Raw genomic sequence first — 9,835 nt, 5'->3', positions numbered from 1 at the left:
CGGGTTTTGGTGTGAAGCAAAGCGTAAATTCGTGAGGTGGTTTTTCTTTGTTAGTCACAACATCCCACCAGACACAAGAACTAACCAAAAATAATGGTGGGGAAAGTATAGGGGATGCTATTACAAGGAATTGTAAATAAATGTGAACCTTCAAGTAACGCGCCCGGCTCAACTAAAACTCAGGTACGTTGGCACTCACCTCCACCCCCTCCCCTCCACCGTCCTTTTTATCGGGTATATATGTGCATTTCACCGGTGCAGGCTATAGAGGGCGTAAAGCAGAGAGATGTGATCACTCCAATGGTGTTCACCGCGTGTTCACAGCAGGTTTTCAGAACCTTGCAAAGGAAAGAGTTAGGAATAAGAGCTAATGGAGAGTATCTTAGTAACCTGTGGTTCGCCGATGACATCGCCTTGATGAGTAATAAAGGAGACAAATTTCTCATGATTACTCAATTGGAAGCTTATGCATGATTACTTAACTTGATGTTTAGAGCAGAAGAGTTGGTCTGAAAATTAATTTGCACAAAATAAAATACTGTGCAATAGTCTCAGCAGAACAAAACAATTTGCGATTGGCAGAGAGATGCTAGAAGTTGTGGAGAAATAGGTCTACTTAGGACGCATAATAACTGTGGAGCCGAAACACGACAGTTGGAAAACATTCGGCAAGCATTCTCAAGCATGAATGGCAACCTGACACTAAGCTTCCAAAGAGTTATATAACAGCCGCATCTTGCCGGTGCTTACCTACGGAGGAGAAACCTTTAGGCTTACACAGAGGGTTCAGCCTAAATTTGAGGGCGACTCAAATGAGCAACGGAAAGGAAATTGGTAGGTGTAACCTTAAGATGCAAGAAGAAAGCAGAGTGGGTGACGGAAGAAACCGTAGGTGAAGTAACACTAAAGGACTGTATTGAGTCGACATTGACTTTTGAAATAGTAGTCCAGAAACCTGGTCGTGCTATGTTTGCGCCAAAGGAAGTGATTATTTTAAAATGAAATCACGTTTTGTAGTGCATCGTGTTAGCACACTTCAAATTACTATTTCCAAAGTGAAAACATTCACAGCACTGTTACCCTGCACCACGTTGCCCTGCTTTACTGCGCTGCCGCCAACACTATTAGCAGCAGTGCGAAACATGCGGTAGCCACAGCACAAAACAACGGCCATTCAAAAATTTCCTGCCTTGGCATCCGAGTTGGGAGGCGTGCGTGGTTCCACGGGGCCCTGCTAGGTGGCACGGCCTGTCCAGTTTAACAAGGTGAAAATTGGACTTTTGAACCACTAGCGCCCTTCCTCCTAGTAACGTCTGGCGGTTCTTTTTTTCAGGAATCGAAGAGAAACGAACAAGGAGCATTTTGTTTCGCCTCTTGATGCACGGAAGGTTCTTTATTTAGTGCAGCTTGTTCGATTACTACAGAATAATTGTAGACGGTGACTCCGTGTTCATCCGCCTCATTTGCGAATGCTCTATTTGTAGCGCATGTGTTCTAGTGCATTAGCCCTAATTTTTCCGCAAGTAGGACAGTGCTGCTCATAATGTTGTCATTTTAGGCGTTGTCATACACTCAGCGTTCCCTCTGACATAAATTTCTATTTGCCTTCAGTGCAAGTTTAAGAATAATAAAGCTGAAATCAAGAATAATAAACGGACATGTGCCGGGCATGTAGCGTGTAGGCAGGATAACCGCTGGTCATTAAGGGTAACTCACTAGACTCACAGAGAGGGCAAACGCGCGTCGGGGAGACAGGAAGTTATTTGGGATGATGAGAATAAAACGTTCACAGGAATAGCGTGGCAGCAAAATGTCGTATACCGGGTTGACTGGCGGATCATAGAGGCCTCTTAGCCCTGCAGGGGGCTAGTCAGGATGATATTGATAATGATGATTATGATGTTTATGAAATAATCCAAGTGGTCAAAATTTGCGCAGCCTTCCGCTGAGGTGTCTCTCGTAGCCATATTGTAGTTTCAGGACAATAAAGTTTATCAAATATTATTGCAGTGCTGCTATAAAAATTGCTGAAAAAGGGCGCGGAAATTCCCAACAGTAATTATAGGGAACTCTGTGGCACTAAGAACATTCCACTGTGAGAACGTTTTTTGGTTCATTGTTGCGCAGGTGAATCTTTTCCCGTGTGCTTTCTTTCAATGCCCATGTTGTGAATGCATTTCTCGTGTTCTACCTAAGTGCCGCATTAAGCAGACCTTTCGTTCATCACTTCTAGACGACAAGTTAGGCTTCCATGTTAGACGGAAGTGTGTTCCGTCCCGCACTGAATTTCGCTTCCATGTGGGTGTTGGGCAACCCGCTCGCGTGAACTGCAGCTTGAGCTATTTTACGCCCGGAGGTCGCCGCGCGCTCGATGGTCGAGGCTTCGCTCTGCGAAAGGAGGAGGAGAGCGGGGCGCCGCTTCGAGGTTGACGCAATCTGGGTTAGGGCTCCGGCCCAACTACCACGGTCACATGGTGCCCCCGCTGCCTGCCTTGCAGAAGCCGGTGTCTCGGTCTCCACTGTCGATGCCGCGTGCGGAGCCTTGGCTTTTGTGGAAACGGAGGAATCGGCTTGGGGTGGTGCTTTCGGTGTGCAGAAACTCCTCGATGTCGGTCGGCTTTCGTCACGAGGTCTAGCGAAGTCGCACCAACGTTGCAGCGCACGTCCGAGTAACCTGTGTGGGCCATTCGGTGAGTGCTTCGGTATGGTGCATGTGATCACCACCCAGAGCGATGCAGAGATGGCTTGTACATGGTTTGTAGCATCTATTGTGTGGTTCTTTCTATGGCTTAGCGTGTGAATGCTAATTTCGGAGTGGCGCGTGCTGAAACTATGTTCGTTGCAGTAAAGGTATTTGTAAATATGACACAGTATGGCGAAAAGTTGAAGCTCGTATCTTTTTGAAAACAGGTACTTGAAAGTAAGCTAAAGAAGAATGTTTCATAATAGAGGTACGGTATCTCGACCATGGTGGCCGCATTTTTATAGAGGCGAAATGCTGGGTGCCTGTGTGCTTAGGTTCAGCTGCTTGTTAAACAACCCCATATTGTCGAAATTTCCGGAGCCTGCCACTAAAATTTCTTCATAATGATATATTTGTGCTGATTCGTAAAAGCTTAGCAATTATTAGGCATTACTTATAATCGAGGTGCGCGGTGTAACTTTTCTGTCACTAAGTGTACGGTATCCTGACCAAGCACACCAGCCGCTCATGAACTCTATACTTATTTGATGAAACAGTTCACGATGTGAGTGAATCTTGAAAAAGCGACGGCAGTCGGATGGCTTCACTTGAAATATACACACCTAGAGAAATTGTTGCTTTCTTTCATTTCATTCCTAAAACAATAAAACGAACCCAAGCTTGAACAAATTTGAACCGAATAATACAGCCGTTTGAATATGTCGACCGACCATGAAGTAAAAGCGGTTTTACCACAACACTGCTGAAGCCGCATCGATCCTGAACTTAAAAATGAGATATCGGTTAATGATTCGCAACGACTGGTTCAATGTAGAAGCGACAACAGGCTTTGCAGTTTTATGGAAGTATACATAGAGTTATGGTATCGTTTATGTGATTTTTATTGGTTGCAGTCATTTCTAAGGAGACGCGTATTTTTCGGTCACTCAAAAAACCACCTAACATTTATGCTAACTGCATATTCCATCTCTTGATTTAGACAATGTAATCTAATATTTGACGAATATAAAAATGTCAATACCTTCAAATCTAGGAGAGACACATAATAAATTAACTGAGCAAGCACTTAGCTCCACACCAGACGCACGCATTCGGTACCACAATCCCTATCATTTTGATGGGATGGTACACCTAGGTTATCCTGCTATGTCCCACATGGTCTTCATTTCTCCAATTATGCAATCTGTTTTGTTCCGAAACCTTTTATTTTATTTCATTTTTCTTTCAAACTATATTTTATGTTCTGGTTTCACTGGCAGTGATATTTGTCTGGGCTCAAAAGTTCAACTCGGACAGGAACCATCGAGACGAATCGGCAAAAACGCCAAACGCATTCGTCATGCAACACAGTGCTCATAAAGTAGCGTGCTTGTGAGTAAGCCTCCTATTTTTGCTACGCAAAAATATAATATAATATAATAATATAATATTTAATCATATGAAAATATAGATAACAACAATAATAATAATGATAATAATGGCTAACAATGTGAAAATTACGATCATTGATTTATGTGTGGGGTTTAACGTCCCAAATCCACCACATGAGTATAAGAGATGCCGTAGTGGAGGGCTCCGGAAATTTAGACCACCGAGGCTTCATTAGCGTGCACCCAAATCTGGGCACGCGGGCCTGCAGCATTTTCGCCTCCATCGAAAATGCAGCCGCCGCAGCCGGAATTCGATCCCGCGACCCGCAGGTCAGTAGGCGAGTACCCTAGCCACTAGACCACTGGGGCGGTAAAATTTTAATCATTGAGTATTATCTTACAAATACCGTATTTCTTCCACCTACTAAATAGGCTTGCGCATGTGTCTCTGCTCTCAGTCCAACACCTGATTTTGTATATTTAAGTATTGCGAACCCGTTGATAAGCCGTCATGGGAGAATAGTTCTTCGAAACACAACTGAACCGTAGTGATGTGGGTTGCGCAGAGCCTCAGCCCGAACAGATATATTTTTTTCTGTTTCGTGACCTGGTAGTACGCAGTTGACCTGCTGCTTAAAATTTATGCGAAAGAGTGTAATTTATCAGTACATTGTAAGTGAAGTTCTGCATTCTTAACAGCACCATGCTCACTATGCGCGCTGCTTGTTATAGTCGCGAATTCGTGTCGCCTATGAGTGATATTCTGGCACAAAATAGAGAATGTTTAAAATTATGTAGCTTAATACAGCAAAGCTGTGTATGACCTGGCGTAAGCAAAACTCGTCTGTGCCATGTACTCAAAGACTACTAGTGCGTATGTGCCACTGTACTAAACACTGGTGCACTGAAAATTGCAGCAAGCAGGCGTGTAGGAAAGGGGGTTTAAGCCTCCCCAATTTTAAATCCTAGGGAATTGCGAAGCATGCGGCGTGCGACAGTTTTCTTCCCAGCAAATGATTTATTATTGGCTGCTTTACTCGCCACTGGTCCCCTAACGTATCATTACTTTGCAGATGTGTGTGAAAGAGAGGTGTTTAAAATACAGGACTTCACCACTAAGATGAACGTAGGTAGGAAACTTGAACGTATTGGTGAACTTTGTTGGGGATTCAGACACCACTTTTAAATTAAACAGAATGTTTTAGGCACTAACAAATAACCTTTAGCACCATATAGGTATAATTTGCGCCGACTGAGAGTAGTTGGATTTACCATAATTTTGGAACGCTCACCGGATTATGACGATGACGCGACACGCCGGTAATGCGAAACGCCAAGGCACTTCACCCCTAAAACAGAGAAGGCAACGCATGAGCGGCAAACTCGACTAAAGGGGTCTCAGTTGACACAACCAATAATTGAGAAAATTTTAATGAAGCATTGGGATTGACCCAGTGATAAATACGGGGGTCACACACTTGTGCTTCGCTGGTTAACCATCGGAGCGGAGTGGTTGCGCAGTGGATACTTTTCTCATACAGAAAACAGGCTGTAATTTGTTTATAGATCAGCAGACGCCTTCAAATCTATCCGCTCTAGTGCGAATGTCGATAAAAACACCACTTCACGTGTCTCGAAATATTCCTTTTCGACCACGTTGAAATACAATTGCCGATGCCGGCGCAAACTCACAGCTACGGTCTGTATTTTCCGATTCATAAAATTGATGTAACTTTGATAATATGGTCATTCAATTTCTTAATGAGGACTTTCATTGCTACTCAACTTAATTTGGTAGGCCGACTTCGTTGTCGCGTTGCAGCGTGCACTCTGTGTGTAAAGCTTACGGATTGCGGGGCAAGTTGATAACCCACCTTAGCACACTGATGCCAAAAGAACGATAACACTCTGAAAGGAACACGAAACAAAGTTTTCTTGTTTTTGTGTTGTCTGGTTTGATAGTTTGCGCTGTGTCTAGTGCTCCTTTTTTGAGGGTTATAGTTCTTTTGCGCACAACCAAGCCAAGATTTGTGTGTAAAGTGGACAATCACTCTACAACCTTAGACTAGTTTTCGCAAGGATGAACAGCTCATGCGCATGGTCTCTTAAGCGATTAGAGGTCCCTATCATTTTCAAACAGGGAGGTCCCTTTTTATGTAGGAACGGTAGCCTTTATGCAGGAATGGTAGTCAAAAGGGTTTCACAAACTACAAGACAATGTGAATTGTACAATATTAAGAACGAAAATAAATTAGAAACACATTTCGGCTGTCTACCATCAATCACTCATATCATCGTAAGAAATGACAATGTCAGGGTAGTTAGTTAGTTAGTTGGTTAGATAGATAGATAGATAGATACATAGACAGATAGATAGATAGATAGATAGATAGATAGATGGATAGATAGATAGATAGATAGATAGATAGATAGATAGATAGATAGATAGATAGGTCGGACTGTCTCTACGCTCACACGTAGGCACGGTGAGGCCTTGCGTCACCGTCACGCCGTGGGCCTTCTTGACAGCTTTCAGTTATTGTGATCGGACCGGCTTTTGATCGTAGATGAAAATCAATGTTCAGAAAATTTTTAATGCTCTCGCTCTCACTGTAAAGATAGTCAGCTCCAGGATATATCTCTGAAACCGCTATGGTACAATTCTGGACAAAGTATCGGATTGTCCGAGTAAGCTTTTTAAATAAAGAGGCTGAGCATGTCCCATCAGAAGCATGCGATGAGATATTACCTAAATCCTAGACAACTTATGGGGTAGAAGAAGGAACGATCTGCGTTCTATTTGATAGTGTTTCGTTTTACCTGGTACATTTGTAAAATCTGACGCAATGTAGTATCAGTCGAAGGATACGAAATGCAAAGCGACAGCGCCAACTGGTGATAATTAAAACAAGCCCATTGAGACAACCGAGGCCAATCAGTATAGCGATGCAAGAGTATCGCGATCGCATTAAGAGGTATTGTGGGCATACTGGGAGCATCAGAAGGCGCCTCGAGTAGCCATGACAGCGAGTGTTATACCCCTGTCACACGGGCACCCCCGAAGACTGTTTAACTTCCTCCTCCTTACGACAACGAAGATGCGGTCCGTGTCACGCGGCCACCTTTACGCAAACGAAGGTAAACGGAGCATTTCGCAAAGGATGTTCAACGATCTCCCTTCGCAGCGAAACGAGGTACTCTCGTCCCCAGCAGCCTAGAGGTCAGAGAAAAATTTCGAGCACTAAGTGGCCGCAGTGAAAGAATAATACATTTTGGCAATATTAAACGTTCTTTCGTTGTAGTACTCATTCACAACGCACGTTTCTTTACATGTATTTACGCCCGCCAGAGTTCACTTACTCTCAACACCGATGCGCTACACACCTTGCCTCGCGAGTCGGTCCGTCCGGCGCCAGCCGATCAACGTCATTACCAGCGCAATATCGTACTACTTCCTCACATCGTCCGCTGTGTCACTCATGGCTGAAGAACACAAAATGTGCGCTCACGTAGCAAGAAAGCATAATAAATTTCGTACCGGGCATGTACACAGGCAACAAAAAAACCAAAAGCACCATGTGGCCAGCGTAACTAGCAACATCGCTACATTAAGCAAATGCGTTTTTATTTGAAATATATTTTTAATGGTTTATTAGTCGCATGCCTACATAATAGTGCTTTTTTGTAAAAACCGCAAAACGAGGATTCACAAAAAATCAATAGAGATGAAATTAGAATACCTTTCTGAAAATCAAACAGCACCAGATGAGCCCCCTCGCGGCAACTGTTACAACCTTGTCATTGCTGTGTGACACTGCCACAACTCCTTCTCCGTCGAACCCCCCAAGGGGAGATTTACGTTGACGGTGTTCAAGAGAGTTTGGTGGTGGCCGTGTGACAGGCGTATTACACACTCACTTTGCGCGCTCGCCTTCATGGCTACTGGCGGCGCTTGCTTACGCTCCCGTGGTTAAACGCACAAATATACACCATAAAGTGGATGGGGGGATAGACGCCATGGTAGCTCAGTTGGTAGTGCATCGGTCGTGTTATTGGATTGTCAAAGGTTAGGCCCCGCCCACGGCAAATTAGCTTTTTGTGCAAGTTTGTTTTTTCACATTACCATTACATTTACTACTAATAGCATGCCATATATTTAAATTTGCAGATTTGTCTGTTAGTTCTCATTTTAACAAAGAAAAACTAGGCCTTAAAATTACCACTTTTCAATATTTTTTCTTAGCTGAGCATATTCAACTTCGAAATAGACAATGTATTTTGTTATTGGCGTCCTTGCATTTGTAAGCCTGTAACTGTGTTCCAGGATACTTTTCGTCCTTCTGAAAATATTTGTCCGAAGTAGAATGTTAAAAAAAAATATATCTCTGTACCTGTATTTTAGGCTTCCAGCACTTGTATTCTGATGCCTGTCTTGCGAAATGCTTTTCTGAGTATCTCTGCCCTGCCCTGGAGCAATTTGACGCATAAAAGAAGAGCAGTCAAAGCGGTACGTGGAATCGTCCGATGGAAGGACTTCCAGGCGAGTTGTTAGCATATATCTTAGAATGGCGGTGCGCAAAAGAGCACAAGATAAAGTAACACCAAATGGGATGTCACCGTTCTAAGTAACATCGCCGAGCTGGAATAGTATCCTCCTTATATCAAACAGCATCGTGTACTCACGAAGGAATTCCCTGATGGTTATGTTTACGACTGCGGAGATTTTTTATCTTAGGTATTCAAAAAAGGATTCGTCATGAATAATCACACGGTAGCAATTTACTGTTTTATCAAGGTTTGGTTGTCGTAAAATACGTAGGCAACTGAGACACATTAATGAAGATGATGAGTGTACTTAGTGTGGAATAGTTGGAATTTATAGAACATATTTAAAATGAGTGCGAAAATATACACGGGTGTATAATGGAGCACGAGCTTACGGGAAGAATTGGGCTTTAGAGGCATCACGATACAGGTGAGCATGTCCTCAATAGAGGACAGTATATCGCGTAAGCGCAGAGAGAGAAGGCGAACATATTCACTGAGTGAGGGCTGATGAGTGGTGCGAAGTGTCCATCAGCCCGTTCATGCTTCCGTCTGTACGTTTTTGCTTCCGTCTGTCCACGCAACCATCCGCGCGTCCACCTATGCGTACGTCCGCGAGTCTGTCTATCCACCTGTGTGTCGGTTCGTGCGTACATTCGTCAGTACGTCCGCGCGTCTATCTAACCGTTCATCCATCTGCTAGTCTGTCTGTCCGTCCGTCCGTGCTTACCTCTAGTGAACACACGAAGTACCGCCATCTCCCATCTCGCAACTGCTGTAGCACATACCTGCTCTAGAGCGGGTATGTGCCACCGGTGGCTATGTACTACTACATACATACATTGGATGGACGGACCCACGTCATAAGGAGCTCTGACCCTTAAATTGAATCGCCTGAAATGCAAACTTCGGATATAGCGTGAACCTCAGCAGGTTGAGCATTGATTGAGTTTCATTTCTCGACACCTATTTAGGTCAAGTAGGCAGTAGATATAAACGAATCTAAAATAAAGGTTGATGACACATTCATTTTCACGCGTTATATAAATATGAATGCATAGATTGATCTTCTTGTGTGTTGATCCATTCATTTACTTCTGAAGTTTAGTAGAAGAGCTTTGACCCACTGAGAAAGAGGACGAAGATTTCCGACAATGGTGACAGCATTTCGAAGAAGACAAACTGATAGCGCCCCATATATTTTTGAATAGGCGTT

At 43.6% G+C, this 9,835-nt stretch overlaps 1 protein-coding gene across 1 annotated transcript in view; it reads left to right on the top strand.

The window, feature by feature from the left end:
• Positions 1-2,551: 2,551 nt before the first annotated feature.
• The window catches only part of LOC119174111 (monocarboxylate transporter 10), a 206,336-nt gene continuing 199,052 nt past the window's right edge, over positions 2,552-9,835 (top strand). The window contains exon 1 of the mRNA XM_037424918.2: positions 2,552-2,690. The gene's annotated coding sequence lies outside the window, so the exon portion shown is untranslated. The remainder of the gene's footprint in view (positions 2,691-9,835) is intronic.

This window comes from Rhipicephalus microplus, chromosome 5 (genome assembly GCF_043290135.1).
Source record: "Rhipicephalus microplus isolate Deutch F79 chromosome 5, USDA_Rmic, whole genome shotgun sequence".
NCBI classification, from domain to species: domain Eukaryota; kingdom Metazoa; phylum Arthropoda; class Arachnida; order Ixodida; family Ixodidae; genus Rhipicephalus; species Rhipicephalus microplus.
The sequence above is the reverse complement of the archived record's forward strand: the minus strand, read 5'-3'. Positions and strand labels throughout refer to the sequence as shown.